The sequence below is a fragment of the Suncus etruscus genome, chromosome 4, assembly GCF_024139225.1.
Source record: "Suncus etruscus isolate mSunEtr1 chromosome 4, mSunEtr1.pri.cur, whole genome shotgun sequence".
NCBI classification, from domain to species: Eukaryota; Metazoa; Chordata; class Mammalia; order Eulipotyphla; family Soricidae; genus Suncus; species Suncus etruscus.
In genome coordinates, this window is record NC_064851.1 from 27,944,993 (window position 1) to 27,967,366 (window position 22,374).

Consider the following 22,374-nt stretch of genomic DNA (forward strand, 5'->3'; position numbering starts at 1 on the left):
CCACACCTGACGCTGCTTTGTGATCCCTGGGTCCAACCAAAAAGATTACAGACAGAAAAATAAAAAATAAAAGTGCGGCCGCTCCACTTTGCTCGGCATCTGCGCCCTTTTATATAGTACGAACCCCATTGCAATACACAGAAATACAGTTAAAGGGTGATAATGAGGAAATAACGAAGGACAACGGCATGCGTGGAGTGTGAGGATAGCAGCTCTGATGAGCCAAAAAGTGCCAACTATCAGGTTGTCCTCTCAGAAAGGGAGTTTAGAGTGGAGATATGAAAGATGTTCCTGGAACTTAAGGGGAGCTTAGATGGATCTGAACAGACCACAAATATGGAAAGTAGAAAACTCCAAACTGAAATAATGGGACTGAAAATTGCAGTAGAGTTAATGCAAAATTCTATGGAAAGCCTCTCCAATAGAGTAACAGAAGCTGAAGTCAGAATTAGTCAGCTAGAAAATGAGAGGCATAATAACTCGATACAACAAAAGAGATTTGAAAAGAACCTCAAAGAAAATTTTGAACAGATAAAAATAGAAATGTTGAATAAATTCAACAGAAACAACATAGGAATCTTTGGAGTCCCAGAAACTCAGGAGGAGAATTTCCTGGAAGAATCAACAATCAAGGACATCATTACAAAGAATCTTCCAGAGATAATGACTGTATGCAACCAAATCCTGCATGCCCGAAGAGTACCAGCTAAAAGAGATCCCAAAAAAGCACCCTAAGACACATCCTAGTCACAATGACAAATCCCACCAATAGGGATAGGATACTGAAAGCAGCAAGATTCAAAAGGGAAATTACATTCAAAGGAACATGCTTAAGATTTACAACAGACATGTCACAAGAAACTCTCAAGACCAGAAGTCAGTGGTGGGATATTGTGACAAGACTGAATGAAATGGAGGCTTCACCTAGAATAATGCACCCAGCTCGACTCATTTTCAGGTTTGAAGGAAGGATCCATAGTTTCACGGATAAACAACAGCTCTGAAACTCAGATGCAAATCAAAACAACTATGAGGTACCATCTAATGCCACAGAGATTGGCACACATCAGAAAGAATGAGAACAAGCAGTGCTGGCGGGGATGTGGAGAGAAAGGAACTATTATTCACTGCTGGTGGAAATGCCGTCTGATCAACCGTTGTGGAAAGTGATATGGAGATTTCTCCAAAAGCTGGAAGATGAGCTCCCATACAATCCAGCTATACCACTCCTAGGGTACCACTCGTAGGAACACAAAAATACAATACAAAAATCCCTTTCTCACACCTATATTCATAGCAGCATTATTTACAATAGCCAGACTGGAAACAGCCTAGATGCCCCTCAATAGATGAATGATTATGGTACATATACACAATGGAATATTATGCACCCATCAGAAGAGATGAAGTCATGAAATTTTCCTATACATGAATGTATATGGAATCTATTATGTGAAATAAGTCAGAGGGAGAGAGATAAACACAGAATGACCTCACTCATCTATGGGTTTTGAGTAAAATGAAAAACATTTGTGTAATGATTCTCAGAGACAAAATAGAGGAGGACTGGAGGGTCCAGCTCCCGACATGAAGTTCACCACAGGGATCATTTAGTGCAGACATAGAAATAATTCATTGAGAACTATCATAACAAATTGTGACTGTATGAGGGAAGTAGAAAGCCTGTCTAGAGTACAAGCTGGTGTGGGGTGGGGAGGAAGGACACTTGGGATATTGGTCATGGGAATGTTGCACTGGTGAAGGATATATTATATATATATGTATATGTATATATATGTATGTATATATATTTAAAAAAATCAAAAAAAAAAGAAAAGAAAAGATAAAGCCTTCCAATTCTTACCACAGGCTGTGTTCTTTACATTGACTGTATAGAAAGAGAAGGTACAGTAAATGCACCCCATATACACCTCACCACAGGCCCTTTGCCTGGTCTGTATTGTGAATTGGGGGACAAAAAAAGATATATATAAAATATATATATTATACATAAGATAACTAAATATGAGGTGCTGAAAGAATATAAATGTGACTTATTTAAGCATTGTATTAAGTATGTTATTATTATATTCTGTACCATCCTGTTAGGTATGTTTTATTATCCCTATATTATAAAAGCAATATTAGAACTAAAAGTGTTAAGTAATTGTAAGTGCTAGAGCTCCAACAAATCTAAAGCCTATGCTTCTTTCTTAATCACTAAGCTATACTTTCGGGGTTTTTTTCTTTTTTGGGCCATACTCTCTGATGCTCAGGGCTCTTTGCTCAGAAATCACTCCTGGCTCGGGACACCAGGGAGATCGAACAAAGGTCCATCCTAGGTCAGCCACGTGCAAGGCAAACACCCTACCGCTGTGCCACCGCTTGGGTCCTGAAGCTATATTTTATGCATATAGAAAATAGTAGAAAAGAAAAGGAAAGAAAAGGAATTATATGATGGAGGTCACTAAAGTCTTCAGGCTAAGATAATTAGATCATATAGTATAGCCAGTGATTAGTCATTAAATTTTCTGGGCAGTGATATGTTTTAGAGAGATTCATCTGACCACAGAATTATGGATGGATTAGACATCTCTGGGCTATAAGTATATCAAATAGCTACAAGCATATCCCAAGGATATTTTCAGAAAGTAAGCCAACATTGTTTCTTGTAACTCACCCATATCTATAACCTCATTTATTCCCTAAACCATAATTAATAATAGCTTGACAAAAAATAACTAAAAAAGGTTGAATATGTGCTGGTTGATTCCTATACTCAACCAAACAACAATATTATATTGTACTACCTAAATATATAGGTGTGGACAGTTACATATATCCATAGTCTCTGAGATTTATAACTGAAAAGGTATTTAACAACTATAAAATGAATCACATATGTAATGCCTCCTAATATAACAGCCCAACTCATCTCCAGATGTGTTCCAATCAATAAACCATTGCTGGAGAAATTCATACAACCAGAGTAACTACTACTACTACAAATTCATGATCTTCAATCTTCACTGGGCCTGAAGTTCTGCCAGCTAGCTCTAGTCAGATATCTATCCCAGTTTCCCTAAAGACTATGCTGAACTTTCATCACTCCTACACCTTCTGCACCTCTCCTCAACTCTACTATCATCCACACCTCCTACTCCACATATACAGATGCTCAACAGATGACTTTTTTGTATTTTGCTGAGAAAATAAATATAAATGAAAACAGAAATTTCTCCTCTCTTCACTTGACACCATCATGAATGTATTTATAAACATTTTCATTTTTATATCTTTACCTTATATATCAGTAAAAAAAAAAGCATAGCCTATGTCTGAAATGATTCTTTTATCTGAACTCCTTACCAAATCTATTACATCGCTGCACCAATTCATAACACATCTAAATTTTCTATATTTTCTTCTTCACAGACTCCTCCTCATCTTTAATATAATCTTTTAAATTGCTTAATTCTATAAAATTTTCTTTTAGCCCAGCACTTCAAGACATATATTCTCCTACACATCTTCCTTTTAAAGTCAAGCTATTTGAAAGAAGAGCCATATAATCCTGGAGTTGGATCCTCTCTTCATTCCTCTTCATCCATTTCTTTGTATTTTTTAAACCTTGGACTATATCATTATAAAATAAAATTAATCAAACCTGTTAGCTCATGACATGCTCAACTTGGGATCATGAATGACATACTTTTAATTAGTTAGTCAAACTAACTGCTCTCTCCCCTTCTTAATAATATTTCAGTGTCCCATGAAGAATTTTTTAAAGAGACATTAATGAATGTCATGTATTCCTATCTCAGGTTTATGATATATCAAAACCTGACCAAAAATATACATGAGTTGAAAGAGTTGGGGAGAAAGGGGGGAGAAAATATTTGCACAATATTTCTGTTTGTTTATTTGTTTGTTTGCCACACCCAACAATGGTCAGGTGTTATTCCTAAATCTGCACTTAGAAATTACTACTGGCATGATGAATAAATATGTCCTTGACAATATAGTCCAAAAAAAAAAAAAAAAGAAATTACTACTGGCAGTTCTCAGGAAACTTTATGAGGAGCCAAGATTGAACCTGGGTTAGCTATGTACAAGGAAACCTCCCTACTATAGTTATGACCCTCATTTGTAAAATTTTATTTTACCATTCTAGTCTTGAGCAGACAAACTGAAGACTTGCTTTATATTAAAAAAATTAACTCACTATTTGATCAAGCTCCTCTTACTGGGCTGTTGAGATTTATACTTGAATATAGCACTATAACTACTCTCAAACCTAACTTCTTAGCCAATATAACTTCTAAGCTCCAGATATATACAACATACCTTAGTAACCTCCATTTAATAACTCAAGTCCAACTTGCCCAAAACTATAATTAGAAAATTCTCCATAATTGCGCATTTATTTATCTTGGATGGTGACAGTCAACTTTTAACTGAAAAAAAAATCCTAAATTAAAAACAGAAACCTCCACCTTATTTACATATTTCCCATGTGCCATTTCCTCAGGTTAATTAAAACAATGGCATCTGTCCTGTGGCCACTCTTTCTAAAACCTATCTCATAAACTTTTTTTCCTTACCACCCCTTACCATCACTGACTTACTTCCAGTAAACAGCATTTTGTTCTTTGATAAGATCCTTCCTCCTGTTATATTGACTTCCCATTTTGATCTTCTTCCAATTCATAACTCACCCACATTTCCACATGAGAAATGTTGCTTTGGCAAGGAATAAAAACATCTCTCTTCCTTCAAGCTTTCTACTTGGTAAAAATAGGGTAAATTTGAAGTAAATGTTTCCTGAAAGATATAGTGATGCAGGAAGAAAGAAAGAAAGAAAGAAAGAAAGAAAGAAAGAAAGAAAGAAAGAAAGAAAGAAAGAAAGAAAGAAAGAAAGAAAGAAAGAAAGAAAGAAAGAAAGAAAGAAAGAAAGAAAGAAAGAAAGAAGAGAGAGAGAGAGAGAGAGAGAGAAAGAAAGAAAGAAAGAAAGAAAGAAAGAAAGAAAGAAAGAAAGAAAGAAAGAAAGAAAGAAAGAAAGAGAGAAAGAAAGAGAGAAAGAAAGAGAGAAAGAAAGAGAGAAAGAAAGAGAGAGAAAGAAAGAAAGAGAGAAAGAAAGAAAGAGAGAAAGAAAGAAAGAAAGAAAGAAAGAAAGAAAGAAAGAAAGAAAGAAAGAAAGAAAGAAAGAAAGAAAGAAAGAAAGAAAGAAAGAAAGAAAGAAAGAAAGAAAGAAAGAAAGAAAGAAAGAAAGAAAGAAAGAGAAGGAAGGAAGGAAGGAAGGAAGGAAGGAAGGAAGGAAGGAAGGAAGGAAGGAAGGAAGGAAGGAAGGAAGGAAGGAAGGAAGGAAGGAAGGAAGGAAGGAAGGAAGGACGATCTAAGTTTTACACTTGAATGGAAATGATAATTATTAAGGATAATTTTAGAATGAAATGATCCACAACTGAACTGATTGAACAGAAGAAGCACTTTGAGCCCAAGAACCCCATGTAACTCTTCTCAACTATATCTCAAAGATTAAAGGAGACACAGAACTTATTCCAGCTGTGCTTTGGTTGAGTACACCTTTTTGATTGATCAGTCATAACCCAAATCTGAAAATATACGCATTTTCTTAAGAACTATCAATGATTTTCTAGTGCTATTAAGAAAATACAGGGCCCCGGAGAGATAGCACAACAGCGTTTGCCTTGCAAGCAGCCGATCCAGGACCAAAGGTGGTTGGTTCGAATCCCGGTGTCCCATATGGTCTCCCGTGCCTGCCAGGAGCTATTTCTGAGCAAACAGCCAGGAGTAACCCCTGAGCACCACCGGGTGTGGCCCAAAAACCAAAAAAAAAAAATAAATAAATAAATAAAAAAGAAAGAAAGAAAATACAAACATCTTAGCTCAGTCTTAATTCTTGCTAAGGTAAATCACCCATGATCTTTTAAATCACACTACTCAGCCACATACTGTCATGCTTTCATACTGTTTTACATACTCTACAATGTAATTCAAACCTTTTCTCACCTACCAGACCTAAATTCCCTTTATGAATATTAATACTTTCTAAATGAACTATTGAACATTAATAAAACCATGTATAAATATTTTAAATAAGAAATAAGAAAGTAATACTATCTCTAAAAATGGTTTGTGACTCAGATATAAGTAACCCCTCCCAAATAATAATTATTGTTGTCATTTGCCAGCTTAATTATTTACTTATTTGTAATAAGGACCATAGATTCACTTTTTAGTCTTTACAAAACTCTGAATTAAGTACTATTAGTAGCATTTTATAAAAAAGGAAAATACACAAAAAAATTGATCATATACCAAACTCACAGACGACTATGCAAGTGACAGTTTCTACATCAGATTAATAATAATAAATAATTATCAAGCCAGAGAGAAAGTATAGTAGTTATAATGCTTGCTTTGTAAAGAGCTAACCTGATTAAAATCCCTAGCATCAGCTATATACTCTGAGCACAGTCACAAGTTATTCCTGAGCATATAAATCCTAAGCACAGTTGTAAGTGGTCCAAAAATCAAAATATAAAATAATAAAATAAATAATAATAAACATTATATATAAGTGGCTGTGTGAGAAATCATGCAAGCTAAAAGCTATGTACATTCATTCTCCCAGCATATAATGAGGACCTACTAAAGGTCAGATAACATTTTAGGTGCTGAAAATACAACCATGAGCCAAGAGTATACTTGCTCTCCTAAAATGACATTCTAGTTTGTGGAGACAACAAACAGGTTTGAGAGGAAATTGGAAGAAATAAAAAGGAAAGCAGAGAAGGAGGGGACATAGAAGATATACTGAATAAATGCAATGCCAGTCACTATGTCAGTATTCAGGCAGCCTCATAAATTTACTGTGGATACATGAGTCACACAGCAGAAAGCTGGAAATCTTGAGAGGAGGGGACAAGCCAAATTCCTGCCCTGCCAAACCTATGCCAGTGACACTATCACTAACAATTACCACTTCACCAATGGTCCTGCTTCACCATTCCCCTACAGTTCTCTGCAGAGACACCAATCCGATCAAAAATACAAGTATAATAGAATTTGGGCTGAAATCACCAGTACTATTTTGGAGTGAATGCAGGCACCTTCCCCATCTTCTCACACTTTTGGAAGACCTGGCAACTGAAAGCATGCCCCCACAAAAGCCACAGTATCAGCAATAGTTCTTGAAGTTCCTGGACAATTTTATTTGTGTTTAATCATTTATTTGTGTCTTATCATCCTGTAGGAACACAAATTTAGATGCCAATGTGTATTGGAAGCCACCTAATATTCAGAAACAAATAAGTAACAAAATTATCAATTACCAACAAGAGCTTCTTAGACCTCCTCACAATGACTTAATGACCTAATTGCAAGATACAATAATTTTCGCAAATATTTTTGTTGTGCTCATTTTTCTTCTCTTTTTTTATTTTTTCGTTTTAAATAATTTCTCTTCTACTTACCTAGAAATAAATGTATTATAATTAACAATGGATGCATGGTCTTTAAATATAGCAAATTATATTTATAATTATATTTATAATTTTAATACTTTAAATAAGAAAATAAGAGAGATATAAAAAGTAGAAACTGGAAGAGTAAAGAATTTTTATAGGATGGTCATAAAAGTTCTTTCTCAGAGAATTTTAAAAAAGAAGCAGCCAAGGAATTTTTAAATTGAATCATTTTTTGTCTAGTAACCCTTTTTTATTCTTCACATATATTGTCTAATTTCCATTGGTGTTATCATGATTTTTACTCAATCTTTAGACATATAATTAAAATATATATTCTAATTAAGTATTAAATATTTATATTGAGGTCAAGTACCTTTTATTTATGTTTAAAATAAGCAAAATTATAAAGATATAGAAAGAGAGAGCTACTGAAGAAAAAAACACACAAAAGAACATAAAATTGTGGGTCAGAAAATAGCTCTGTAAGTCTAATGACAAGAAAAGCTGGAATAAATTTAGCATGAAAATAGTAAAATGAAATAAAAACAGAAAAAGAAATAAAAATAGAAAGAGGGACCACGCGATAACACAGCGGTAGGGCATTTATTTGCCTTGCACGGGGCTGATCCAGGACAGACCTTGATTCGATTCCCCACCCCCACCCCCGCGTCCTATATAGTCCCCCAAACTAGGGGCAATTTCTGAGCGTATACGCAGCAGTAATCCCTGAGCATCACCGGATGTGGCCCAAATATATATGTATATATATATATACATATATATATATATGTATGTATGTACGTATGTAGAAAGATAACTTAGAAGTCAGAGGAACATGTCTTGCATTCAGAAGGGTCTGAGTTAATTGCCGCACAATCATTACCAAGTGTAGAACTAGTGACCCTTGAAAACATCCAGGGTTGCTTACCTCCAGCACCACCACTGGGCCCTGCTTTCTCTCATAACCAGTCCCTAGCAATGAACCAGATTTCTGGTTAGCTGAATATCACTGCAGGGGTCCCCCAGCCTTCTAAGCATTGCTTGGGTGGCCCAAAAGGGGAGGGATGAAAAATAGTTTTATTAACACTATATAAAATCCTGTTATAAGACCCTAAATTGACTCTTCAACAATGGGGCAATAAAATATATGCCCAACGCTGATATGCAAGTACATGCATTCCAACAGCATGTATTCTAATGCAGAGTATTTGCCAAGCAGACTTGCCATTGAAGACCTGTGGTTTGGGGTGTTTTCAACTGAATCTGAATTTTCAGATGTATAAATTAGTCTGCCTCCTTGGAAAGATGTGATTTCCTGTTTTCAAGAGAAACTCGGGCTTTTAAAAGCTTATTTAAAAGGTTCAAAAGGCTACTTGGGCATCAAATAACTATTAAAAACAATATTTTGACTATTTAAGTGTAAACGAATCAGAAACATATGGATTAAATTTCCCTTAAATTGCACATGCTCCAAACTGAAGAGGATAAGTATGGGTAAAACCTGTTTTGGATTTCAGTAAGCCCAAAACATTTGAAAAATCACTTAAGATGTTCAGTGAACTCAAAAGTATAGTTACATTCAGCCATTCCCAAATCATCTTTTAACCTATGGTTCTGATCTTAATATAAGAATAGGTATAAAATTGCTGCTCAAAGATAAAATTAAAATGTCATTATTAAAGATTAATATATTTGCACAAAAATTATAAATTTTAGAAAATATAGTTAATATTTTTTTTAAATTTTTATTGTGACCAAAGTGCATTACAAATCTTTCACTGCATCATTTATGGTACATAGTGACAATGAATGAGGGGCATACCACCACCAGTGCTGTCCTCCCTCCACCCCTGTTCCCAGTATGCATCCCAGATCTCCCTCCTCTACCCCCCAGTATGCTAGTGCAACTGGTCTTCACTTTACAGCTTGTTGTAGATTGAGCATCATTGGAGATAAAAAGGATAAGAAAAAAGGGGAGAAAAAAAATTGGTGACAACTACCAAAAAAAGAAAGAAGAGAGAGAGAAAAAAAAAAAGAAAAATGGAAGAAAAAAGAAAAAAATGGACCCGGCAAATAAAAATAAAACTAAATCTCTAAATAATAACCACAAGAGTGAAAAAGAATGAGAAAAGTGGAAGAAAAAAGAGAAGGAAAATAAAGTCAAAAACTAACAAATCAAAAAAAAAAAAAACAAGAAAAAGTATTGGTGCTGAAAATATAGTTAATATTTAAACAATTTATTTGTAATACATTATTTTTTTATATTTTAAGTGGCCAAAAATATAGTACAGTGGGTATGGCAGTTGCTTGCATATGGCTGACCCAGGTTGGATTAAAGGCATTTCTGAGACCATCAGGAATGACCCCTGATTGCAGAATCAGTAGCAATCCCTGAGCAGAGCTTGGTGTATCCCCAAAAACAAAAATATATTTTGAATCTTAAAATGTATGTTTCAAAATATATTTGAAAAATGTATTTCAAATTGATTTTAAAAACTTATAGAGAAAAAATGTTTCTGTGTTAAAGCAAATATATTTTGAAATAATCTTTAGATTCTTCATATGATTTCTATTCTCTAATAAATTATTTTCTCCTGAGTATATTCATTTGTTTCTAAAATTTGTAGATTAATGACCAAGGATTCACTAAACAGTAAGTAAAAAGAATAAATAAGTTAAACACCAATAGGGTCTAGGAACACAAAAACACAATACAAAAATGCCCTCTGCATGCCTATGTTCACTGCAGCTCTATTTACAATAGCCAGAATCTGGAAAAAAACTTAGATGCCCAACAACAGATGAGTAGTTAAAGAAACAGTGGTACATACACATAATGGAATACTACACAGCTGTCAGGAAAATGAAGCCATGAAATTTTCTTAAATGTGGATGGGCATGGAAACTATTATGCTGAGTGAAATGAGTCAGAGGAAGAAAAATAGACACATAATAGTCTCACTCATTTGTGGGATTTAAGAAAAATAAAAGACATTATGGTAATAATACCCAGAGACAATAGAAATGTAATTTGATAAGGTGCCCATGACATGAAGCTTACCACAAAGATTGGTGAATGCAGTTAGAGAAATAACGACACCAATAACTATCGAGATAATGGTAGAGAGTGAGAGAAATAGAATGCCTGTCTCAAAGACAGGCAAGGAATGGGGGAGGAAGGAGATAGGGGCATTGGTGGTGAGAAGGTTGCACTGTTGAATAGGGGTGTACTTTTCATGACTAAAATTCAACTACAAACATGTTTGTAATCATGATGCTTAAGTAAATATATTAATCTAAAAAATAACACCAATATGAAAGCTTGTTTGGAGTTTGGAGATATGGGGAAGGAAGATTCCCAGTCATAAAGATCCCTTTTATTTGTAATTCTACAAGAAATGGATCCTGCTCTGGCCCTATTTCTATCCTGAGATGTGGGGTGGCATCATAGGGAAAAAATATGAATGGGCTCCAGAGCACAGGTGAGTGGGGAATCCTCATTCACTTGCATTCACAGTACTGATTTCCACTTTAACTAAAAAAAATTATTTTATATTCAGACAAGGTCCTTTATCATCATGAACTTAACTAAGATTTTCATTACTCTAACTTTAATATGACAAAGTAAGCAAGATTTGTGCATCGTATTAACTGTTAATTTTAAGAACTAAGGCCTTAGCTACTACAAGAAACTACATAGAACTGGGAAGTGACATTCAAGTTAATTAAGAGCACATTGGGTAGAAAATTACTTGATCTTTTTATACTTCTTTTTGTACCTTCTCTGCATATCTGAGATAATAATACTTAAGAGATTATTAGAAGTATAGACTAGGAAACTTTATGAAATGCACTGAGAGTAAATCTACAATAAATCTTAACTATTCAATGGAAAATATATGTATACTAATGTGATCAACACACATGTTTTCCAATGGTTAACTAGGAACAGACTATGTAACTACATGTGTGTTTCTAGATACTGGGGTTAATGATTTGCCAATCATACAGTGTTTCCCTAAGTGGAAAATACCACTCCCAAGGAGTGCTGTAACATTCTAGGCCTAGGGCATGCATCATAGTATCTTCAGGCACAATTTTTATTTATATTTTATTAATATCTTTATTTAAGAACTATGATTACAAACATGTTTGTAGTTCTGTTTCAATCATATAAAAGGACACCTCGCTTTTGCCAGTGCAACATTCTGACCACCAATGACCCCATCTCCCATATCCTCCACCCCCTGTCTGTATTCAAGACAGGTATTCTATTTATCTCATTCACTACCTATGTCATGAGAGTTATCAGTGTAGTTATTTCTCTAACTGAACTCTGTGGTAAACTTCATACTGTGGGCTGGAACTTCCAGCCCTTAAATATATTGTCTCTAGGTGTTATTACAATAATGTCTTTTATTTTCTTAAATCCCATAAGTGAGTGAGACTATTCTGTGTCTTTCTTCTCCTTCTGACTTATTTCACTGAGCATAAAAGTTTCTATGTTTAGCCACATATAGGAAAACGTTATGTCTTCCTTTTTCCAGACAGCTGCATAATATTCCATTGTGTATATGTACCACAATTTCTTTAGCCACTCATCTGTTGATTGTCATCTGGGTTGTTTCCAGAGTCTGGCTATTGTAAATAGCACACCAATGAATATAGGTGTGCAGAGAGTGTTTTTGTATTGTGTTTTTTGTATTCCTAGGGTATATCTTTAGTAGTGGTATGGCTGAATAAAACAGGAATTCAATTTCCAGTGTTTTGAGGAATCTCCATATTGTTTTCCATAAATGCTGGACTAGACGGCATATCCACCAGAAGTGAATGAGAATTTCTTTCTCTCCAGTCAAAGCCAGCACTGATTGTTCTTGTTCGTTGTGATGTGTGTCAGTCTCTGTGGCACACAGAGAATTTATTGTTGTTTTGATTTGAATCTCCCTGATGATAAGTGAAGTGGAGCATTTTTTTCATGTGCCTTTTGGCCATTTGTAGTTTTTATGAAATTGCTCATTTCTTCTCCCCATTTTTTGATGGGGCTAGATTTTTTTTCTTGTTAAGTTCTACTAGTACCTTGTATATCTTAGATATTAGTCCCTTATCTGATGTGTATTGGGTGAATAGTTTCTCCCATTCTGTGGGTGGCTTTTGTATCCTAGACACCATTTCCTTTGAGGTGCAGAAGCTTCCCAGCATAATATAGTCCCATCTGTTTATTCCTGCTTCCACTTGTTTGGAGAGTGATGTTTCCTTCTTGAAAATGCCTTTAGGGCCAGAGAGATAGCATGGAGGTAGCGCATTTGCCTTGCATGCAGAAGGACAGTGGTTCAAATCCCGGCATACTATATGGTCCCCTGAGCCTGCCAGGGGCAATTTCTGAGGATAAAGCCAGGAGTAACCCCTGAGCACTGCCAGGTGTGACCAAAAAAAAAAAATGCCTTTAGTATCAATGGAGTGTTTTACCCACATGTTCTTCTATATACCTAGGTTGTGAGTTTGATATGAAGGTCTTTAATACATTTGGATTTGACCTTTGTGCATGGTGTTAGATGGAGGTCTGATTTTACTGTTTTGCATGTGGCTGATCAGTTTTTCCAGCACCACTTTTTTAAGAGGCTTTCCTTACTCCATTAGCATTTTTTTGCCCCTTTACCAAAGATTAATTGATTCTATACCTGGGAAACATCCTCTGAATACTCAAGTCTATTCCACTGATCTGAGGATCTGTATTTCTTCCAATGCCATACTGTTTTAATTACTGTTTTTTTTTTTTTTTTTTTGTAGTACAATTTAAAGCTGGAGAAAGTAATGCTTCCCATCTTCTTTTTCCTTAGGGTTGCTTTAGATATTTGTGGGTGTTTATTGTTCCAAATAAATTTCAGGAGTGTTTGATCAACTTCTTTGAAGAATGTCATGGGTATCCTTAGAGGAATTGCATTAGATCTGTACAATGCTTTGGTGAGTATTGCCCCCTTTTTTTTTTTTTTTTTTTTTTTTTTTTTTTTGGTGTTTGGGCCATACTCGGTGGTGCTCAGGGGTTACTCAGTTATGCTTAGAAGCTTAGAAATCGCTCCTGGCTTAAGGGACCATATAGATGCTGGGGGGATCAAACCACGGTTCATCCTAGGTTAGTGCGTGCAAGGCAGATGCCCTATTATTTGCAGCACTGCTCTGACCCCAAGTATTGCCATTTTAATGATGTTAATTCTTCAGTCCATAAACAGGGTATGTGCAATTGGTGTCCTTAGTAATTGGCATAAAGAAGTAGATGGCCAGGAGGGTTGAGTAGGTTGTTTCCTGAAAAGAAGGTAGTGGGTCAAATAAGTTTGGGAACCTTACACTATCTAGTGAGCAATCCCCATTAGGAATAATTTCTTTTTCTTTTTCTTTTTTTAGAGGTGCACCTCAGTGATGTTCAGGGGTTTCTCCTGGATCTATGCTCAGAAATCACTCCTGGCAGGCTGGGGGATCATATGGGATGCCAGGGATCAAACCTGTGTTGATCCTGCATTGGCCGAATGCAAGGCAAACTCTCTACCCACTGTGCTATTGCTCCAACCTCAGGAGTAATTTCTGATTGCAGAGCTAGTAGTAATCCCTGAGCATCACCAGGTGCACATCCCCTAATACATAAATTAAATTTTATTTAAAACATAGAGGGAAAAGTGATCATAGGATACTTTCCTTGACTGCTCCCACCACTCCATCTCCTCCATGCATGCCTTTTTCCTTTGGAAATGTCCTAATTCCCCAGTATGGCAGTTCATGATCTTTACATAAATTTTCTGTGCAGGCTTTAAAATTCTGAGTTAAATCAAATCTTGTCAGATTTACAGATTTGTCAACTTGCCTGTCACAGAAGTTAAGAGCTGATAAAAATAAATAGTGTGGTCAGCAGGAATCTGAGTCACTTATCTCCATGAGGCTTTTTTGTTTTTTGTTTTTTGTTTTTTTTACATAAGCCGATTTAACTCAAGCATTCCAACAAATCTGTACATAAGGTAATTGGTTATAAATGCCTAGTGAGAGGCTACACATGGAGTGAAGGTGTTGAATGTTGTGTACTCACCACAGGTAAAAATTTTAAGAGGAAAACTAATGGCTTGAGAGTCTTTGAATTCTCATTAGGCCTTTTTACTTGGTTTGTTCTTTGTTTTAAGCTGGCAGAACCAGAAACTAGCTTTAAGTCCTGGCTGAAATGGTGAATGTAACTGGCACTTAATAGAGAGACTTCAACTAGGTGCTCTGTTTAAGTGGAAGAAAAACACAAGGGGAATATGCCCCTCCTATAACTCTAGTGATGTTCCATTTTATTTTATCTCAAATCCAGAATTTGATAAAAATTGAAAAGTACAATTCTGATTATTGCTTCAGCTTCCACTTTGTGCCTGACAATATTGGGTCACCAAGAGGGGGAAAAAACTTTATTGGAGCTGCTGGCCTGATTATATATAACTAAGTAAAGGCATAGGTCACAGTTATGCAGAAAATAAGAGCAATTTCAGGAATGGTAAGACTGTCAGTGCTGGAGTATAGATTGTCAGCCAAGCATTGAAAGGGCAGATCTAGGCAAGAATTCATTCTAGTGTCCTGAAGTACCATGACTGTGATCCAGAGAGATTTTTCCATTGAGAGGTCTCCAACCAGTAGTGACATATTGTTTCTAATGGCACACTTCTAGTCCAAGAAGCCATATAAGATGAGCCTAGCCCTGACAATAGCCTAAGGTCAGAGGGTACTTGATAACTAGGGAAACTGAATGCAATATTAGGAAAAGTAACAAAGTAAGCTACCAGGTGGGAATTGATACCCTCAAAAATTCTTTTTTTTTTTTTTTTGGTTTTTGGGCCACACCCGGTAACGCTCAGGGGTTACTCCTGGCTATGAGCTCAGAAGTTGCTCCTGGCTTGGGGGACCATATGGGACGCCGGGGGATCGAACCGTGGTCCGTCCAAGGCTAGCGCGGGCAAGGCAGGCACCTTACCTCTAGCGCCACCGCCCGGCCCCTCGAAAATTCTTTTTCCTTTTATGTATAATACCAGCATCCCAATCAAATGTCCAAGTCAGAAACATTCATAATATTTACCTTTCCCACTCCACTTGTAATAATTCATTTGTTCAACTTCATATTTGCTTAGAAAACACCACTATTGGGGCCGGCGAGGTGGCGCTAGAGGTAAGGTGTCTGCCTTGCAAGTGCTAGCCAAGGAAGGACCACGGTTCGATCCCCCGGTGTCCCATATGTTCCCCCCCAAGCCAGGGGCAATTTCTGAGCACTTATCCAGGAGTAATCCCTGAGCATCAATGGGTGTGGCCAAAAAAAAAAAAACAAAAAAAAAAAAAAGAAAAGAAAAGAAAACACCGCTATTGCCATCATCTTTGGGATTTTGTTTCTTTGCTTGCTTTGGGGCCAGACTCAGCAGTGTTCAGGGCTTATTCCTGGCTCTGTTCCAGGTTACTCCTCAGATGCTAAGGGAATCAACCATATGTGGTTCTGGGAATGGAACAGGAGCCCACTGTGTGCTAGGCAAGGGCCATTCTATTATACTATCTCTCTGGCTTGGGTACCAGCCTCTCTGAATATTCATACTCTCATGTTCTGGAATAGACCCATTTTCACTTTCTCAAAAGGCTTTCTGACTTTCTCAGACTAGTCTATATGCCCTACCACTGTGCTACCACAGCACTATAATTAGGGCTATTCATATCTGATTGCAATTTGAATCTCATTCCTTTTGTTTTTAATCAACTTTGTACAAACTCTAAGCATACTTCCCAGAACACAGAAGCAATAAAAAGTATTTAAATAGTGGATTAGTTCTGTGACTTAAGGACTATACCCCAATGTACAAGATTTAAAACCTAGTTAATAATATAAAAATGCTATACAAAAATTAATTTAAGTCTAACTAGCATATGACCTTAAACTCTCCATACTTGGTACACCTGAATGAAATGATTTAGTATCTCTAAGAGACAGGTGTATCCCCTTGTTTATTGCCCCATTATTCTTTTTACTAGGGTTTTTTGGGTCACATCTTGTGGCACTCATAGGTTAAAGAAATCGCTCCTGGCAGTCTCAGAGGACCTTATGAAATTCCGGGATTCGAACTGGGGTCAGTCTTGTGTTGGCAACGCGCAACCGCTGTACTATCATTCCGGCCCTGCCCCATTATTATTAACAGCCAAGACAAACTAACTAGTGAGTAAATGTATATAAAAAAGAGTAAATATCATTTAGAAATAAGAAGAAAACCCTTTTATTTGATATATAATTGGACTGGGTGCAAGAGCAATATGCACAATGAATTAAATTAAACAAAAACTAAAATATTTATGGTATTATTTATATGTAAAATCTAAAAATGTCAAACTCATATAAATACTAAAGTGGTGAATGCAAGGCATGGAGGTTGGAATAGAGGAGAGGTAGTAATAAAAATGTATAGCCTTTCAATTATAATATGAATAAGTTTTGGAGACAACATATACTGCATAGTGACTGTTAACAATATAGTATTTAAAACTTGAAAGTTCTTTTAATGTTCCCACTATTCTCATACACCAGTAATGTGATGGATATGTCTATTGTCATAATCATTTCACTATATATATAATATCATTACCAAATTGTATACTTTAAAATTACATAGCATTCCAATGATAGTAAAGCTTTAGAAATATCAAAAACTTATGTGTCAATAGAAACTTGAAATTCTAATCAGTAACTAGAAATATTATGTCCAGTTTTCAAATATTAAGAGTTTAAATAGACCCAATGAAGAGACTATTCTCTTATGTTTGTCAAAGGACTCAACTTTCATTTCAGTTATAAATCATGAATAACTGAGGAAGAAAAAAAAACTAAAAATTATACTTGGATAAATAAGGTAGAGAAATAGCTCAATGGGTCCAGACATGATCCCCAGTACCACTAGGAGTGACCCCAAACAACAAACTTAGTAGCCCTTGAGCACTGTTAAAAATGACATAAATAATAGCTGCAACAAAAAGGCTAAAGGCAAAACAATAGGCATGAGTATCCTTCACATTCAAATAGACCTTCTTTAGCTTTCTATAGCAGCAGATAATAAATTAAATCCAAACATTATATGCTATAATCTATTTAGATTTGGAGGAATCCCCTGCACTCAGACTTCAGCTTGAGGCAGCATTTGCTCCATAAGATGCACAGACTTTTCCCCCCATCTTTGGGGGGCGGGGGGAAAGTGTGTCTTATGGTACAAAAATATGGTAAGTAATTCCAAATAAGCCAAAATAAATAGATGAGAGAGTCCCAAATAAAAAAAGAAAACTACTTAAAGAAATAAAACAGGACATAAGAAAATGAAAACATACCCCTTGCTTGTGGATTGGAAGGATTAACGTCATTAAAATGGCAATACTCCCCAAAGTACTCTACAGATTTAGTGTAGTCCCTGTAAGAAAACCCAGATCATTTTTCAAAAAAAATTTTTTTTCAAACATTCCTAAAATTAATATTGAAAAATATTACCCCCCCAAAACAAAAAAACTTTTTGGGAAATTTTCCCAACTTCAAACTATACTATAAAACAGTAGTAAGTAAAACAATGTGGCATTGGCATAAAGACAGAACCGTAAATCAATTGAATAGGAATATCTTGAGACAGACTCTCAGGTATATAAACAATTAATCTTTAACAAAGGAGCAAAAATTATGAAATGGGACAAGAAACACCACTCCAGCAAGTGGTGCTGGGAAAACTGGACTTCTATATGCAAAAAGTGAACTCAGGGCCAAAGAGATAGCATGGAGGTAAGGCATTTGCTTTGCATGCAGAAGGACTGTGGTTCGAATCCCGGCATTCCATAGAGTCCCCAAGTCTGCCAGTAGCGATTTCTGAGCATAGAGCCAGTAGTAACCCCTGAGCACTGCTGGGTGTGACCCAAAAACAAAACAAAAAAAAAATGAACTCAGACCTCTTTTTATCACCATGCACAAAAATCAAATCAAAATGACTTAGAGTTTGATATTAGATCTGAAATACATCTGAAAACACTTCCTATGTTTTCAGACGAAAATATAGGAAGAGCTCTTTTTAGCATTGAAGCTAAAGACATCTTCAAGTGTGAAACACCATAACCAGGAAGTTGAAGCAAAAACAAACAAATGGAACTACATTAAACTGAAAAGCTTCTGCATCTCAAAGGAAATGATGACAGATACAAAGACTGTTCATGGAATGGAGTCTATTCACTCAATCCCGGCTGATAAAAAGTTAATAAGAAAAGACAAAGAAAAAAAATCACCTGATCCAATTTAAAAAATGGGTAGAATAGATGAACAGTAACAAAAAATAATGACAGATGGCCAAAAGTCACATGAAAAATGATCTACATCATTAATCATCAGGGAAATGCAATATTAAAACAACAATGATATATCATATCACACCACAGAGTTGACACAAATCAAAAAGAACAGAAGCAGTGTTGATGTGGATGTAGGGAGAAAGGGACAATCATTCACTGTTGACTTGTCCAGCCTTTAAAAAAAAACTATGGATATACCTCAAAAAAAAATCTAGAAATAGAGCTTCCATATGAGTCATCAATACCATGCCTGGATATATACCCAAGGGATCCAAAAACACAATACAGAAATGGTATCTGCACTCCTACAGTCACTCTGAGCAAGAACCAGATACTTAAGAAAAGGTAAATTGATATGTATGACACCCTTTCAGTAACAGTATTGCAAATCACAGTGCCTAAAAAGATAAAAAGAGAGAGAAAGAAAAAAGTCTCTGTCATAGAGGCAGGCTGGAGGTAGGAGAGGAGGCAGGACAGTAGTGAAGAGAAGAGTATGGAAATTGGGGAAATTGTTGCTGGGAAATGGGTGATGGAATGGGTGCTGTATGGGTGATAGAACATTTTATTACTGAAACTCAAACATCAACTACTTTTTAACTCTGCATTTAGTGGTAATCCAATTAAAAAATTTTAATGAATTATCCAATTGGCATCAAAATACTTTGTTTTCTAAAACAACTCTCCTCTACATGACATTTTCTTCTATTGTCTAATTTTATTTTATAATAAATAAAATCATTAAATAATAAATGAAACAATATAAATTAAAATAAATAATGTTATTTTATTGTCTAATAAAACAAAACAAAATCAAAGGCCAAAGTGATAACAAAGTAGGAAGAGCATTTGCTTTGCATGCAGCAGACTCGGGTTTGATCCTCGGCATTCCATAGAGTCCCCTAAGCACCACCTGAAATGACCCCTGAAGACAGAGCTATATAACATCATCCCCCAAATAAAGACTTTAAAATACTATTTGTACTGACTGGTTATAGTTTCTCTCTTGAAATCACACACCTCTTCTTCACAAATCTCTGAAAACCACTGGTGACAGGATTACCAACAACCTACTCTTTGCCAAATCCTATTATCTAATTTGTCTTAAAAATACACATTTGAACACCTTTTCTCTTTTTTTTATGCTTAAATTTTTTTTTATAATTTTTATTTTGATCATAGTGGTTTACATGATGACAATAATATTTTAGTTAAATATTTACATAACATCAGGGGGGGGAGATTACCATCACCAAATTGTCTTCCCTTCACCTCTGTTTTTGTCCTATCTCCCATATCCACTTCCCTCACCCCCAGGGCTGCTAGAATATGTGGTCCCCTATGTATCTATCCTACCACATAGTAGTCTTGCATCTGATTGGTCTAGGTGTCTCCCTAATTTCCCCCTCTAACTGGGAGGTAGGCCTAGTTAGTTAAGTTTGCGTGGTTTGGTCTGGAGAAGAGAAAAGTAGCAAACTGGGGTAAAAGTCTAATACTCCAAAAGTGGGCAGAGTCCTTCTAGAGGCTCTCATCATCGATTTGGAGGGCGATGGAGAAAAAAGAAAATGAAACATTCCATCAGTACAAAAAAAAAATGTGTCCATTATCCAGTGAGGACTCCAACAATAATGGTAAGCACCACACATGCACAAAACAAAAACAAAAACAAAAAAAAAGCAAAAAACGCCATGGTCTTGATATCTGGGGATAACAGCTTCAATAACCACACCTACACAGAGAAATCGACCAAAAAATAGTTATGTAAGTAAAAATAATAGTAATGATAATTAATGAAGGTACAAAATAATATATAATAAGTAAACAATGCTTTGTGCTTTTTTTTGAACACCTTTTCTATTTTTGAATAATTTTGTTCACTTGACAACCACATAGACCTCTTTCAATTCCTTTGAAGTATTTATTATTTCCTACTTATTGTCCCTAACTCTTTTGCTAGAATGCCCCAAATATCTGCCCTTTTAGCTATCCTCACTCTCTATTTCCTAGATTTTTATACAGTTGCTTTAAGTCCATCTGTAGATTTTTTCTAAACATCTATCTCTAGCTGAATCTTCCATTTTTCTTTAGTCTGATCATCTAAAAATCAATAATAATACCACAGTATTTATTATTTTATAGCACATAGTACACTGCTTTGTTCAAACATTTTAATAGACTCCCATTTAATTCACAATAAAATTCAAAATTCATTTTATGGTCTACAAAGCCTTTCATGGTAATGCCTTTTTCTCTAACTTCATCTCCTAGTATTTTCTCCTAGTCCACTACAAAGTAGTCAGAATTCCTTAGCAAATCCTTAATGTTTTTAAATCTTTACACATAGTTACCACTTGCTCAAAATTGTTTTTAGTTATTCCTATGTAATTTGATTTCTTTATATTCATGTGCCTGTTTGCATGTTACTTTATCATGAAAAATCTTTATCAGAAAAGTCTTGAAATATCCAGTCTTCATCAGTATTCTTTACCCTGCCTCATTTTCCTTCATAGTAATCATCCTCACTACCTGGAATATTAATGTTTTGATTATCTGTTCTCATTGTAGTGTAGATTTTGTCATTTTAATTATTTACTGATGAAGCCCAAATGCATAGAATGCCTGGCAAATAGATAAAGCCTTTATATCTATTCACTGCATGCATCATTTGTTAAGCCCTTACACAAAGGAATATTATCTTTTCTAATCCTATAATTACCTGGCATTAAACACTTAAGCCTTGGTATAAATTTGCCCTATATCTGAAGCTAGCTCTTCTGCTAGTTTTATCAAATTAAAAAAAAACTTAGTTAGCCTCTCTAAACTAGGAAATAATATCTACTTTATGGTATTACTTTGGTGAATAACAGAGATAATGCAGATCAGTGATATGGCTCAGTGGTACAGTTCATTCCTTGCATGAGTGAAACTCTAACTGAATTCAATACCTAGCACTGCAAGAGTAAATAAAAAGGACAATCTGAGAAGCGCTATGCATTGTGCTTATAAGATTCTTAATATTAATATATTACTATACTGTTAATACAGTAATATATTTGATTTTAATAATATTATATATTAATATTTTATATTTAAGAAACTAATAATCTGGTGCTGGAGCAAGAGTACAGTAGAGAGGACACTTATGCACACAGCCAAACCACATTAGATCCCCAGCATCCAATCTAAAAAGCGAAGTGAATTATTTGTTTTCAAGTTTTATAAGGTGCTATTGATGTGCCTTATTTTCTGAAATACTATCAATTTTCTATTTGCATTTAATTATACAACAAACATAGAATTAGGAATTGAATATCTCCTTGAAAAATGAAGAATATGTACTGAAAAAAAAAACAGGAAAACAAAGAGGCCTACAAAAATTCAGAGAAGCTTATACCTTTAATGTTTTTGTGGGTGAGAACATTCTCTCATTCCTTCCCTCACTCTCAATCCATATGCAAATTCCTTTTTAAAGTCATTACTATGGAAACACAAGTACATGAAAATGATTAACACACATAGACCACTTTTC

General features: G+C 35.3%; 1 non-coding gene across 1 annotated transcript; it reads left to right on the forward strand.

The window, feature by feature from the left end:
• Nucleotides 1-1,847: 1,847 nt before the first annotated feature.
• On the forward strand, nt 1,848-1,980 carry LOC126007830 (small nucleolar RNA SNORA51). The gene has a single exon (XR_007495311.1). It is a non-coding gene; the product is annotated as a small nucleolar RNA SNORA51 (small nucleolar RNA).
• Nucleotides 1,981-22,374: the final 20,394 nt, after the last annotated feature.